Consider the following 16436-nt stretch of genomic DNA (forward strand, 5'->3'; position numbering starts at 1 on the left):
ATAGAATAGAATAGAATAGAATACTTTATTTGACCTTGTGTGATTAGAAATGCACAAGGAATTTGTCTCAGGAACAAAAGTTCTCAATGTACATGCAAAGCAAAAACAGCATCATCATCATCATCATCATCATCCTACCAATGGGGGGGTAATAAAGAAGATTATAAGGATAAATAATACTACAGACATATTACATGGGTACTATAAGTATACACAGACATTAGACAGCACTAGAATTAGATGTTCAGCAGAGTGATGACACAAGGAAAAAAAAACTCTTCCTGTATCTACTTGTTTTGGCATGCAATGTCTTATAGCATCATCTGAGGGAAGGAGTTGAAACAGTTTATGTCCAGGATGTGAGGAGTGTGTAGCTATCTTCTCAGCCCTCCTTCTAACCTGCGTAATATACAGGTCTCCTATGGAAGGCAGGCTGGTTGCAGTTGGTCTTTCTGCAGTCCTATCTGGAGTCTGTACCTATCCTTATTTGGTTGCTATACCAAATCACAGTTATAGAAGTACAAATGACAGACTCAATAATTCCTCTGTAAAATTGAATCAATAGCTCCTGGGACAGTCTGAACATTCTGAATTGATACAGAAAGAACATTCTTTGTTGTGCCTTTTAATGATGCTTCTAATGTAGGTGTCCATTTCAAGTCCTGAAACTTAAAGGTCTCTTAAAGGACTCTAACCCAAAAACTTAAAGGACTCTATTGTTGATATTGTGCCAAATTACTAAACCTGTTGAATATAGTAAGAGGTGATACAATAGGAGGGATCCTCCTAAAATCCATTCTCATCTCAACAGTTTTAAGCATGTTCAGTTCCAGATTCTTCACCATAGGGCCAGCTGTTCAACCTCCCATCTATATGCAGACTCATCACCTTCTCAAATGAGGCCAGTATCATCTGCAAACTTCAGTATTTTAACAGAGGGATTCTTAGAAATGCAGTCACTCGTATATAGAGAGAAGAGCACACAGCCCTGAGGGGTGCCTGTGTTAATTGTCTGGGTACTAGATATAATTTTCCCTAACATCACCTGTTGCTTCTATTTGCCAAAAAACTAATGATCCTCCTACAAGTATGGACAGGCACAGTGAGCTGAATCAGTTTGGAGTTTAATCAGTTTAATTTCTGGAATGATGGTATTGAATGTCGAACTGAAGTCCACAAAAAGGACCCAGGGGATTCAAGATGTAATGCAATGGCATATTGACAGCATCGTCTGCCAACCTTTTTGCTCAATCGACAAACTGCAAGGAGTCTAACATTGGATCCGTAATGACTTTCAGGTGGGCAGCACTAACTTCTCAAAGATCTTTATAACGATGGATGGCAGAGCAACCAGACAGTAATCATTTAGCTCCTTGATGGAGAATTTCTTAGGAGTCAGGATGATGGTAGGGCGTTTGAAGCAAGAAGGGACATAACACATCTCCAGTGATTTATTAACGATCCAGGTGAAGATGGGAACCAGTTGTTCAGCACAGTTGTTCAGCACAAGGTATTTTTTTGATCTTTTGTCTGTGAAATAGGCTCACACTTTTTCTAAAATCACAAGAGGTGGGGGTCCTGGAGGGATGGAGATAGGTATAGAAAATTTGGCTGCTGTTGGTGTATCAAGATAGGGAAAGTAGCAGGGAAAGTAGATGACAGTGACCTCTCAAACCTACAGTAGAACACATTCAGGTCATCTGCCAGTTGATGATTCTCTATAAGGGAATAAGGGAGGAGATCTGGTATAGTCAATGATATTCTTCAGGATTCTTCACACTGTTGCTGGTTCATTAGCTGAGAACTGATTTCTCAGTTTTTCACAGTAGCTTTTCTTTGCTACCCTGATCTAAGAACCACATAAATAGATTTTCTCCTTGACGATCTTCCCCAACCTGATCCTTCAGATCTTCCAATAGTGTACCCATCATCACTGTAATGAATATCTCCCCATTGCTGCTATATAAAAATAACTTGTCTATTTAAAAGATGAACAGGTGTATTGCTAATATTTAGAGGTACCACTGCAGGAGTACATGACAATTTACCAATAGAGGGACAAATCTTCGCCCTAGATAATTAGACAAAAAGGGGACGGGAGGCAGTGGTAAAGAAAATGCTCTCATACCAGCAATATCTAGGATTGATCCAAAACATTTTTCTGCCTCTGAATAGATAAATCTAGGAGTCCCCCTCCCAAACTACTAAAACTGTTGAATTTACATATATTTAAAACATGCAATTTGTCTAATAAGGCAGCAATTGTTCATGAATTTTCCACATGGAGTCCCATGTCCCAATCTGTGATGTAAAGCAAAATGTGCCTGCTTTTGGCTTACATGAAAAATTAAGTATTCAGATTTCTCAACTGCAGAATTCAATGCTTAGTGCAGACAGAGTGGAAGAATGGAATCCATGTAACATAATGGGCAGATCCACTGTTCCCTCAACAACTGCAACATGCAGATAACACAAAATGCTTACATAATCTTAACATATTTTATGTGTTTGTATATGCACACGTGTAACTTTGTTGGATAACAGGCAGAATTGATTAAATACAATAAAAATAAGACCTTATTGTGGATTTCTAAAACTGATCTTAGGAAGCTCCTAGAAAGCCTTGATATGGGGTGTAATATTGGCAGAAGCATTAACTTCCCCCTACAATACTACATCCCATTAAAGACGAAGCATTATTCCATACAATATATAAACTACTGAGCCTACTTTTAGGCACCTTTATATCTTTTTATCCTTCTGCAAAATGAATCCTTCACTGGTTGGAGATTGGTGAATTGGCAATGTTGACAGCCTACTTATAATAAATTACAAAATGGTGAAACAGTCTATGAAAAGTTTGTGTATTTGTCCAGTATAATAGAAGTCTAATCCCTCACCTATAATAATCTAGTAGATACGGTGCTGTTTATTAAATACAAAGTAATTAACAAGGAGATCCTGAACTTCTCCCTATATTAGCTGTCCTATCTGATTGAGCTAAAGCGATCTCCAAAGTCTCAAACCTGTTGTTCATCTTCTCTATCTAGTTATGTTTAATTTGTACTTCCATTATTACTACTGCATTATTAATATGCTATGATAGCCTAGAAAAGATCTTAGTGGAGTTGCATTTCTGAACCGCCTCATGCCACAGAACTGGCCTCATGATAAATCTTTCTAGCAATCTGAAAAGATTCATGAGTCCCACTGAACATCAAGTACAAGTCTCTGGGGGAGTTCCGTTTCCTCGTTTATGTTGCTGTTCAACTTTCCCAAAAAGGAGCCTGGGCCTCTTTATGTTTATCACATCTGCACATGCTGTTATCAATCAGTGTGCATGCCTCCACCTTCTGTGTGGCCAGACAGTACACACATCCCTCGTGCCGCTGTCAGATCTTGTGCCAGGACATAGCTCAGCATGCTCCGGAGAAATGAGAGTAATTTAGAGACAAAATCCAATGTTTAAATTATGTGCATGCATGGCAAAAGGTTTGGAGAAGGACAAAAACTCAGAATGTAAATTTAAAGTATTTTATGAAAATGTGCTCAAATCACTCAGGTATATAGCTGGAAAACAAAGCCTCTTAAAAGGATGAACTACATCTCACGATATTTTAATTAGTATCTTGCATTTACCCTGGTGGGAAAATAAGGATAGAACAACTATCTGTTCTCCTCCCATGTATTTGAGATGTTGCGACTTTGTGATAAAATAAAAATAAATGTCTGTCGGTCTGTCTGTCCATTATCTCTTTCTCTCTCTAATATTCTGAGCTATGCGAGGGGTGAGGATATGCTTCTGCACAACATCCTTTTCCCCTTTAGAAGAATAGTTGCAAATAAAGTTGCTTTGCTCTTGCTTATCCCTCTTCTGATAACACTGGGGGGGAGGGAGGGAGGGAAATTTCTTATGTTCCCTGCCAGATTCCAACAAGGAAACTCAACGGGACAGATGGCAAGGAAATCAGAAATAACTCCTGATTGCACAGCTTTTTTGCCCACCTTTGGCCATTCTGTTTCTCTGCCTGGTAAGGAAATATCTCTGAAATGATGACCCAATAGGGCATAGGTTGCCTAATGCATCTAATTTCTAAATGCAGCATTGGTGAGATAATACAATTAGCCTTGTATGAGGTGAGATATATACTGTATGTATGATCGATAGATATATTTGCAGTTTGCCTCCTGTTCCATTCCTACTTTCAAAATCCCCTTCTGGGATCATTATTGTGTCACCAGGTTGCCTCCTTGCACCACTCCAAGAGATCAGGAGAAAAAGTCACAGTCTCATAACTTCTCAGAAGTTTTCATTTTTCTACTAGGTAGAGGATCCTGGGCACATTACTATTAAATAAAAGAATGGCATCTCATGCTTATTTGACAATTTGACAATTCTTTAACAGAGACCACAGGCAGGCTGTAATAAACCTTTTTTGTCCATCAGGCCCAAATGATTTTTGAAAGGATTTTTTTAAACTTAAAAATTAAAATGGAAGCTGTATCTGTGAACCAAAACAACAATCTCTAGTATCATCTTTATTCGCAACCTTGTTTTGGGTTTCATGAAGGTCCACTTGCATGTAGGAGAACATTTTTCAGAACTAGTTTGGCTTCTGGTAAACTGGCTTTTGTCATGGTTACATGCTCCGTGCCACCATTTTGTACACAAGCAAGTTTTTCACAACTTTCATTTTGTTAGAATGCAAATCTCAAATTTATAAATTACTATAAATTTCAAACACATACTTCAAAACAATTTGCTGCCAAAGGATTTTCAAAGCTTTAGCCAACATTTTGAACTAAGGCTAGATTAAAAAAAGAAATTTAAGTAGGATCAGTGTCATACACTCTAATTATCAAGATAGAAGTTGATTGATACATTCTGGTCTAATGCCTATTCCAGTGGTGGGTTTCAAAATTCTGTGGGTGTGGCTTGGTGGGCATGGCAGGGGAAGGATACTGTAAAATCTCCATTCCCACCCCACTCCAGGGGAAGGATACTGTAAAATCTCCATTCCCACCCCACTCCAGGGGAAGGATACTGTAAAATCTCCATTCCCTTCCCAATCCAGGGGAAGCTTACTGCAAAATCCCCATTTCCTCCCAATCAGATGGGACCTGGGAAGCAGAGAATAGTTGGGGGCGAGGCCAGTCAGAATTTTTACTACCAGTTCTCCGAACTACTCAAAATTTCTACTAGAGGTTCTCCAGAACTGGTCAGAACCTGCTGAAACCCACCTCTGGCCTATTCCCAAGCAAAGTCTTGTGATAACCAAAACTGGTCTGAACTTTCAGTCTGAGAATTACTAATACCTGTGTGACTGAATCCGTATTTATTTTTTCTAAAAAAGGCCATAGATGACTTTTCTAACAAAGTTAATATAAGGAAGCATTAAAATCAGATCTTGATCTTTGCAAAAAAAACCCAAACTTCATGACTGGAGGATAAATGGTCAAAGTATTGAAAAAATTAAATCCTTTGTGAGGATTTTGTGAAATCCTTCTGCATGGCTTTATGTAACTCCAGCAAATGCAGTGCACACCAAAATTATGTTATACAAAATGATCAAACACCAGTGGCCTCAATTCAATCTTTTCATTTCACCAGAGAAGCACAGCATATCCTAGCAATACTGAAGCTATATTCAGCTAAGACTGGATGAATATACAACCACTTTTTGGTGCCAACTAGAACTTTACTCTTCTATTACTCCTCGTGAAAGCATTCAATCAAATTTCTAATGGCTATATTTAAGGTAGTTCCTTATGTTCCAAATATAGTATTAAGAGGGAGGCCAGACTAATAGGGTTCAAACAGGATCATGGATTTGTATTGTAGCAGGTTATGATCAATATGCTTCAAGACTATCTTACAAAAACTTCAACATCTTGGCTTTTCCAGGAAGGCCAGATTCCTAATAATGGGGTTATGAACCTGTACTCAGTGTATTTAAACAACATATCAAAGACTTGGAAGCCCAACAGTCTGTTCTATCCAAGAATGTTTTTCTTATTAAGTCTCTATGTATAAACCATTGAGATATTTATACCACCTGTTTCCAAATTCTGAACAGCACTAAGATTAGTATACTATAACACTCTCCTCATGTTGAAGTTTTCGAGGGCTGATACAAAAAAGTCCCAATGAGCTGAGACTGCACCTGTTGTAGACAAGGGCTGTTGAAACTATAGCTCATGGCCTGCTATACTATACTCTGTATATGGACTTAAGGACCCTATAATTTCTGGTAAAACACCCAGGAAATGTTGGTATTTCCATGAATAGTTGTTGTTATCAAAACAATATGAGTCAGTCTCCTTGAGCCAAATTTTATTTTACTGTCTGTAAAATTAAGCAAATATTTATTATCTGCTGATGAACCCACTGCTAATTTTAATATTTTATCTTGGTTTGTTTTTAGTTTATTTTTAATGTGTTTACTTGCAATTCTGCTCAGTTGCCATAATAAATTATACGTATGTTAATAAAATGTACATGCAGTGATTGCCATTCTTTGAACAAGAAGGTACCTCCACTCAATAATCTGATGTTTAAATAAGTGAAATCAAAACTAAACATGGTTCACTATAGTCTGGTTTTGCCAAAAACTGGAAGTAAATGTTGGTCTCTGATAAAGTGTTATAAAATGGCCACAAATGTGGTCCACTTGCTGAGCAACTAAAGTGTGGTTATGTGACCATGGGGGGGGTGGGGTTGGGAAACTGTAACTTTGAATCTGGGTTTAGGTATCTCCCAGGTATTCCATCGTAACTTTGAATGGTCACTAAGCAACTGGTCATAAGGCAATGACTACTTGCATTTCAACATGTAGGACTTCAGACAGATTAAAAGGAGTTAAGCTTTGAAAAGTCAACTTGAACAAACTTCTTTGGGAAGTTTCACAGGCGATCCTTTTATTTAAACATAATATCATGCTCTTTGAAAAGTCTATATTCAAAGGTCAATACAGAAAAAAATATATAAAGAAAAATCCCAGAGAAATTGATTTAGAATCCTGAAATATCATCAATTTAAGTCCTCAAAGGATCTGATGAAATGCAGTTTTACTACAGCTATGGGAAAACTTCAGAAAATACTTGTACATTAATTATTATAATGTTTAGCTATTTATTGTTATGCTAATACAACAGCCACTAGCTAACTAGTTTTCAAGGTTTTGTCTTACAGTTACATTTATTTGTGAGAGTACTTACAGCATTTGTGAGCATATATCACAAAAATAGATTACAAATCTCACTTAAGAATAATTTCTAGGCATTTTAATGTGTCTTCTACCTAGGGAAACAAAGGAGAAAGCTGTGCATTCTTCTCCATCTATCTTTTGTTATTTATATCCACTGTAAGTACTAAATGGCAAATGTAAATACCAAAAGCAAATGGAATTCACAAACATATTGTGGTAATATTATGAGGAGGACACAGCCAGCACAAAAGAGGCAACTGTGAGATGAAATGTGAACCCCATCTAACATTTTGAAAAGTAATGTGCTTTATTCCTTGACTGCTTCTGCTCAACTCACAAAGCATCCCTGGCTTGCTCTTGAGTTGCCACAGGCCAGGGGAAATGGGAAACTGGCAAAATGGCACAGCAGCCAAAGACAGATGCACATTCCACGCTTATCTCTCTCAAGGCTGTATGTATGTATGTATGTATGTATGTATGTATGTATGTATGTATGTATTTATTTATTTATTAATTAATTAATTAATTAATTAATTAGATTTTTATGCCGCCCTTCTCCCGAAGGACTCAGGGCGGTGTACAGCCAAAAGATAAAAACCCAATATATATACAATTAAAACAAAAAATTTAAAACAGAGCATATTACAAAAAGGCCGACATTAAAAATTTAAAAGTTTAAAACCTCAAACAATAAAACTCCAATTAAAATTTAATAAAACTATTAAGCCAGTCCCGCTTGAATAAATAAGTATGTTTTTAGCTCACGGCGAAAGATCTGAAGATCACTTGGCACTTGGTGTAGGCCAGGGGGAAGTTGTTCCAGAGCGTAGGAGCTCCAACAGAGAAGGCCCTACCCCTGGGGGCCGCCAGCCGACATTGTTTGGCGGACGGCACCCTGAGAAGACCCTCTCTGTGTGAGCGTACGGGTCGGTGGGAGGCATAAGGTAACAGCAGGCGGTCCCGTAAGTACCCGGGTCCTAAGCCATAGAGCGCTTTAAAGGTGGTAACCAAAATGTTGAAGAGCACCCGAAAGACTACAGGAAGCCAGTGCAGACTGCGTAGCAGTGGTGTTACGTGGGAGCAATGAGTGGCTCCCGTTACTACTCGCGCAGCCGCATTCTGGACTAACTGCAGCCTCCGGGTGCACCTCAAGGGCAGCCCCATGTAGAGAACATTGCAATAATCCAAACGAGAAGTGACCAGAGCGTGAGTGACTGTGCATAAGGCATCCCGGTCAAGGAAGGGACGCAACTGGCGAACCAAGCGTACTTGGTAGAAGGCACTCCTGGAGACGGCCGCCAGGTGTTCACAGCCGTCCATCCAGGAGGATGCCCAAGTTGCGTACCCCCTCCCTTGGGGCCAATAACTCACCCCCAACAGTCAACCGCGGTTGCAGCTGACTGTACCGGGGTGCCGGCATCCACAGCCACTCCGTCTTGGAGGGATTGAGCTTGAGTCTGTTTCTCCCCATCCAGACCCGTACGGCTTCCAGGCACCGGGACAGTACTTCGACAGCTTCGTTGGGATGGTCCGGGGTGGAAAAGTACAGCTGAGTATCATCAGCGTACAGATGGTAACTCACCCCAAAACCACTGATGACCTCACCCAGCAGCTTCATATAGATCTTGAACAGGAGAGGTGAGAGAATCGACCCCTGAGGCACCCCACAAGTAAGGTGCCTCGCGGACGACCTCTGCCCCCGTCAACACCGTCTGCGACCGGTCAGAGAGATAGGAGGAGAACCACCGATAAACGGTGCCTCCCACTCCCAATCCCTCCAACCGGCGCAGCAGGATACCATGGTCGATGGTATCAAAAGCCGCTGAGAGATCTAATAGGACCAAGGCAGAGGAGCAACCCCTATCCCTGGCCCTCCAGAGGTCATCCACCAACGCGACCAAAGCCGTCTCCGTACTATAACTGGGTCAGAAGCCAGACTGGAACGGGTCTAGATAGACAGCTTCATCCAGGGTAGGTATCCCAGGGTTACCTACAGAAGCCGGAGGGGAGTGACCTCGACAACCCACAAAATTGCTCCGTTGGTGAATGTGATTGATGACACATCCTGGGGGGAGGGGGGAAACAGGGTCTTAATTGGAGCATAAATTATGTAGGGTCAGAACTGGCTTCACTTGGGAACCTGCCTACATGAAGCTCCTAATAAATAACTGGATTTCTTTTGAAGCTTGGCTCGAGACTCATGATTTAATTAGGGCATCCATCGGAACCCTGACAGCTCCACCATAACATGCTTTGCTTCAGATATGAAGCAGATATGTCACTACCTGTTCAATATTGAAAAATAACTTTTTCATGGAATTGGATGGACTTGACTAACTTGCTGGTCTCTTCTAATATCTGGTATCTTCCAGACACAAAGTTAGGAAGGAAGTTCCTTGCTCAAGATATATTAAGAATTTGAAATTATTTTTTCTTAAAAGAAACATCAACTACTTTTTATTTGTTTACAGAACTGGATAACATTTACAAGCATGTTTACTCTTTCAAAGGGGTCAGAATCTGCCCTATTTTAGCTAAAGGGAGTCTTTAAACTTTCAGAAATTAAGAGAGTTACCCCACAAGATGTGGGTGTGTTTTTTTTTGAACACTTGTGTAGAATATCATACATTACAGAGAGGCCTCTAGCTATGCCAATGGTAATTAATCAAAGAAAATGAATTACTTCGAATGAAAATTCCAACTACCTTCATGTTTGGGGAAGAGAAAAGAAAGTAATTATAGGAAGGTTGGATCTTATTCCCTAATTGAGTCCATGATTTCTGCCTCACAGTTTCCTGCTGGCAACACAGTTCTTCAAGTAATTGTTGCCACTTGTGAGATATTTCTACCCATAGAGGTTAAAAAAAATAAGCAATAGAGAAAATGAGAAATAATTTTAACTGCAATTTTACTACTATGTAAAAATGTATTATGCATTACATGGTCTGCTTATAAATTATATTTGGAATATAAAGTGGAAAAGTATCATTTTATCAGACAGCAATTATAAATTTTGTGATTGAGTAACAATGATTTTCATTGTTGCTACAGATGGCATTATGCAAGTTGTTAAACTCCAATGAATATAGTTTCTCTTCATTTTGGCTTGTTCAGAAGAAGCAGACAGGTGAAAAATTGATGTTAAAAATGCAAATATTATCATAATACCAAGAAAAATATGTGTTCTGCATTGTGTCCCTAGTGGAATTATACAGTTCAGAAAACACTAATTTTCAAACAAAAAAGGGAACAAAACTTAAAACATATATTTTGCCACGTATAAGAATGTCTAATGAATATTTTTTTAGAATTTGAATTGTCAGTAGATGTCCATTACTACTATTATCATTTTCATTGTGCTAGTTTTTCTACCCTTTCATATTAAATTTATTTTTTCATGGATGAAACATACATACTTGGAAACAAAACTTAACTTAACTTAACCATTTTATATATCACCTAAAATGAAACTACAAGATACATCTGAGGATCCTTTTTAAAAAATAAAACTAACTAAAAAAAAAATTAGATAAAAAAATACACCCCCAACTCTATAAGATAAATATATCCTCAGATTTTCTTTAATGTATCACCTATTACTAAGTTGGTGCATTTCAAAAACAAAGAAGCTGCGTAACCTTGTAGCTGAATCAATAAACTAGATTAGATCATCAGTCTCTGTTATTATCGTACTATTATGGCAAAACCTCTACTGTCTTTTTCATCCTGTCCATTGAGCAAGGGTTCATAGGCACACATAAAACAACAAAACGTTTAAAGTCTTGAAATGAGATGGACTTCAGAATGAAATATGTGGAAGGTTTTATTGAAACACATAGGACCAATTCACCCATCACAATAAATCAGACTTTGTTGACTTGTTGACCTGTTGCAATCTAGCAAGTATACTGGTTGACACCACCATGCGAATGTTCTTCCTACCAGAAACAGTTAAACAAACCAAGGAACTGCTATTTGTTTTCACTGCTATGTTTCAATGGCAAGTCTTATCTTGTTTTTCTCCAAACAAAAATCAAAAGATAAAAGTTATTCTTAAGGTTTTTGGCTCATGAGAATACCAATAAATGGATTTCTCTATCAAGTTTTAACAAACTGTTAATAGCAGAATCCATGGATCATTTTTAGGGAGACTGACTAATAAATAATGCTGACATTGTAAACTGCTCAGAAAGTGCTGTAAAGCACTATGGGGCGGTAAATAAGTCTAAATGCTATTGCTAGAAAAGCACATTCCTCATTCTAATGCAAGTAAGCAGAAACAACCTTATATACCACGTACTCACTGGCACAATATTCACATCTTTCTTTCAGAAAGAGAAAATCAATGTGGAAGTATGGTTGTGGAAATCTGGAAATCCAAGGATTCTAGATAGTCCATGGTTGTTTTTCCAGCTTTGACTTTCTGATAGAAGCCTCCCTTCCTTCTTACCTTCCTCAGTAAAAGATGCTAAACTTTTTCCTCTCAAAATGTACTATTAGTTGGTCCAGCAAAGATTTCAGTCCAATCCATCAAACCTGTTTCCTGAAGAATATCCTTGTAATGGGCCACTCCAACTTGAGGGCTAAAGGCCACCTGGCTTTCATTTCATGTGGAACTATTTAATTTATAGAACAATCTGCTTGACTACAATGATGAACGCACATGTCTTCTTAAAATGCCTCATGGGGTATTCCTCCTTGTTCCCATTTCTGTAACCATAGTAACTTGGAGGAGAAACAGTTTTTGTTCTTCCTCTCAGAAATTGTTTCCTAGGGATAATGGTTTTAACTCTCATTTGTCCTACAGCAATTAACTTTTGACTTACTCTAGGTCCCAGTGCAGAACTTTCAGCAGACAAGATAACTTTTTCTCTTGCTTCATTGTTAATATTCTCTTGATGAATATTGGCAGCACATATTTCAGAAGCTGACTGGATTTTTCAAAAAAATTAGAATACTAAAAAATATTTGTGGCCAAGAAAGTCCAACTCTGCAGGCAATGAAAAGATTCTATGAAAGTTCCATCTGCTTTAACCTATTTTTCCTCACTTATTTTTTTGCAAGAGGGCAGGATATTGTTTTATTTCTATTTCTCCAAATTTCTATGCAAACATACTTACTATAAATAATCTAAAATGACAAGGAAGGAAACAGTCCTTTCTCCTAAGGACTAATCATATAACGGTTTAAATGAACTATGGCTAATCCACTAGTGATCCATTATAAATAGCATATATTACAGTTACTTCCAAGAAATTTCAGTCAATTAATTACCAGAATCTTAGTTAATTACATTTGCATGCATATCTCCACAACCCTCATATTTCACATGACAACTAACTGTCTTCTTTTGGCTTTATTGTTATAGATGATGTACTTCAACGTTTGTTCATATTAATGTTTGGTCTAGTAGTGATTAAGGCACCAGACTAGAAACCAGGAGGCTATGAGTTTTTGTCCTGCTTACGCACAAAAGCTGGCTAGGTGACTTTGGGCAAGTCACTCTCTTTCAGTGCCACTCTCTTCACAGGGTTGTTGTTGTTGGGAAAATAGGAAGAAGAAGTATTAGGTATATTTGCTGCCTTGAATTACTTATAGCAATAATAAAAGTAGGAATAAAAAAAATAACTTTTTAAAAAACTATTTTTAAACACCATTCATTCTGAATAGGGATTTACAAAGAAGAGTACTTCCTCTGAATATGAAAGTTAATACTTTTCATCCATACCTGAGGGAGAATAAGAGAAAGAGGCAAAGCAAAGTCCAGTGAAGATTGTTAGATTGGTCTCATGATTAAAAGTTATATTGTTAAATCTGAAACAGGTGTCTCCTTTTTGCAGTGCTCCTGCTTATTAGAATAGCTTCTCTTCATTTAATATTATAGAATGAAGGTTGATGGAGAGGTTGAACTGGATTTTATATAAAGTTCTTGTGATAATGTACTATATACGGTTTTAATCAGGGGTGAAATCTAAAAATTTTCCCTACCGGTTCTGTAGGCGTGGCTTAATTGGTGGGTGTGGCTTGGTGATCAGATGACTGTGTGGGCGTGGCCAATAACAATAAATAATAAAAATAATAAAAAACAATAAGAGGTACCAAAAACCAACTTTCACACTTTACACACACACAACACAACACAACACAACTGACTCACACGCAATGTAAATGCAGCTGCACTTCACACTTCACATAGCCACAAAAAGCTCAAAAACCAACTTTCACACTTTACACACACACAACACTACTGACACACACCCACACACACCCACACAAAATGCCACATACAGCTTTCTGAGATTTTGTGTGTTTGTATAGTTAGAGTGAAACACTACAGAAACACACCAAATCTTAGAAAGCTGCACAAATATTTTATTTTATTATTTTATTTTGTTTTGTTTTGTTTTATTGTGGACTTCAAATCCCAGAGTTCTTCAGCCAGCAAAGCCAGCCAGCATTAGTTGATCACTGAGGAAATAGATTAGCTAAGCAATTGATTCTGTCTGGCTGAAAGTGAAACTGGGGCTTTCGGGCTGGAAAAAAAGCCATGCATTCATCAGTAATCAGGTAAGTGCCTTAGAATCTCTACTCTTGCTTGTAGAAAACATGTTTTCTGTAAGTAAGAGTACAAGTAAGGTTCTGCTGATGAGGAACTCAGGTGAGATCGCCAGAAGAGACTTTAATATTTTTTTTAAGTTTAAAGGCTGTGCCGATCTCAGCTGAGAGGCTGGATCCTCAAAGGCTTTTTTTTACTTTTAAAGGCATGTTTCGGCTAAAGAAAAACCGGCTTTTAAAAGTAAAAAAAAAACACCTCTGCTGATGATGCGGCTCAACAGAGGCAGGAGGGCGGGGCCAGGGATTTTTGCTACCGGTCCTCCGAACCAGCAGCTGCCATCGCTACCGGATTGCGCGAGCTGGTCCGAACCGGGAGCATTTCACCCCGGTTTTAATTCTTGGTTTAGTGTATATTGTACTGTAAATTGCTTAATCTGCTCCCAAGATAATATAAAGTCTTAAAAATAAACAAATAAATAAGCCAATCTTGCCATCCACATATATTTCCTGAAATATTCTTGCTCTATGCTTATCCTTAACTGAGCTGGCATAATATATGGTTCAGCTTAAAGCAAAGCCAACTGCAAAAATGCCTTTTTAGATATGTATAAAATATTCCCATTCCTCACATTCAAAATGTTGATTTTGTACCCAAACCTCTTCTAGTGGGAAATAAACCGCCTCACTCATGTTGCTTTTGTGCTGAAAAGCAGTTGAGTTGAAAATACTCTGATTTGAGCTCAGAACACTTTCAAAATGTTAGAAACAGAATGCTTCTCAATAAAACAGCTCTTTTATACTTAGAAACAAGCATACTGAATGGTGCAATAGGGAATATCAAATCTGAAATATTTTGCACACCCTTAGGAGTCTCTGTATATTCTTCCATTTTTTTGAAAGAAAGGACTTAATTCCCCCATTCCATGATAATTATACCCTCAACTATCAATATACAGAATAAAAATAGTTACTTATGGTGGAAACATTCCACATTCAGATATATAATTTCAGGCATTTTTAACAAATATACAATAATAAAGTATGTCAGTATTTGATTTCTACATCTTACGATCTTGTCCATCGAACCCTTTACTCTTCTGATCATCCAGGATCCAGCTAGCTATAGTTTGAAGAACAGTCATATTCACGTTTGTTCAAAGGTGAGCATATCTCTTTGCATGACTTGGGGTTTTGAGAAAGCAGATTACTAGACCATACTGAAAACTCATTCAAGCAAATACAAAATACGTTCCAATAAAGATATGGCATATGATTCCTCAACCCTCATACTCCATTCAGGCCAGAACTTAAGAGTTACTTCAGAAAGCACTTCAGATCTTGCCCCACGCCCTTTGATCTTGAATTAAATTATGCATAATTGTAGCCTGCTTTGCTTAAGAAAGCCAGAAGAGAGACACTTATAGGCCAAAGTGAGACTGCTTGTAAGTAACGCAGGCTCTAAAATGCCAGGTCTGTGATCAAGATCAATAAAACATGGCTAAGCTTGGACAGAGGTGAAGAGCAGGTTCATTTAATGCAAATGTGGGAACTGCATATTATTTTATTTTCTCATATTCTCATAATTGTTTCCTGGCAATGTGAGTTAAGAGCTATAGTGATGTAAAAATAACGACTAATACTACCAGAACTATTTGCTACATAAAAATAATCCAAGCATGAGTTAGCTAACAAGTTAATTATTGTATTATTGTATTATTATTATTGTATTAATCTCCAAAATAATGCCTTTGTTTATCAATAGTAGTTCAAAATCCTATTTACATTTGAGAAGCAGTTGTTGGAATTCCTCAACATATTTAGTCATAAGACCACTAAAATGTCCTATAAAATCATTTCCATGAATTAGATATATATGTCCAAACAGATATCAGGTTATATGAGTCTTCTAACTCTCTTGCTACATGTAATTCTCTGCAATGTGCATCTCTTTGATTGGGAATTAATTTAGAAAAAAGAGAAGGGTCACAAATTACATGACATATTATTTTCTTCTTTCACTGCACTATTCTTAAGAATTTTAATTCCAGTTCATTTGAGACTGGCATTAATGCCATTAAAAAGCAATGTAACTATGATTTTAGAGCAATGTACATGAAATTAAAGTAGAATAAGAATGACATACATTTGCCAAGGTGGGTTGACATTCTGCCATTTTTACTGTTTGTCAAGAATGTACAAGAAGCCATTCATTTCTAGTTCAAGTTGGCTTGGGTACTTGATCTGTATTTATAGAGAGGGATGCAAGACAGAAAAAGGTAACAAATTACCTTTCTCCAATGTTAATGATATACCATTGATAACTGCTGAAAACCTACACCTATTTTCCTGGGAATAAGCCTGATCAAATCAGAGCAAACATGCATAGAATTACACTGTAAATAACCATTTTTTAAATTGCAAACATGTATCAAGTTAATAGCGATAGTTGATTCAACCCATAGTGTTACAGGAGAATATTTATCGACTGATTAGTCTGGAATAGTCTATTTAATATATATGTCAATCCCTTATCTAATAATTAATCTATTATTGTGTAGTATATGATTTAGTGAGCCCTCTTTTAAGATCTTTTTTTTTGAGATTAGGTTTATTTATACTAATTAAAAATGTCTTCGAAGAAATAGGCAGTAAAGAGTCAGCATTGTAGGTACA

The 16436-nt window shown here is 37.5% G+C and overlaps 1 protein-coding gene across 4 annotated transcripts in view; it reads right to left on the reverse strand.

The window, feature by feature from the left end:
• KIF26B (kinesin family member 26B) overlaps positions 1–16436 on the reverse strand; it is a 361542-nt gene that overhangs the window by 127615 nt on the left and 217491 nt on the right. The gene's annotated exons all lie outside the window — the stretch shown is intronic.

The sequence above is a fragment of the Ahaetulla prasina genome, chromosome 1 (genome assembly GCF_028640845.1).
Source record: "Ahaetulla prasina isolate Xishuangbanna chromosome 1, ASM2864084v1, whole genome shotgun sequence".
Taxonomy (NCBI): Eukaryota; Metazoa; Chordata; class Lepidosauria; order Squamata; family Colubridae; genus Ahaetulla; species Ahaetulla prasina.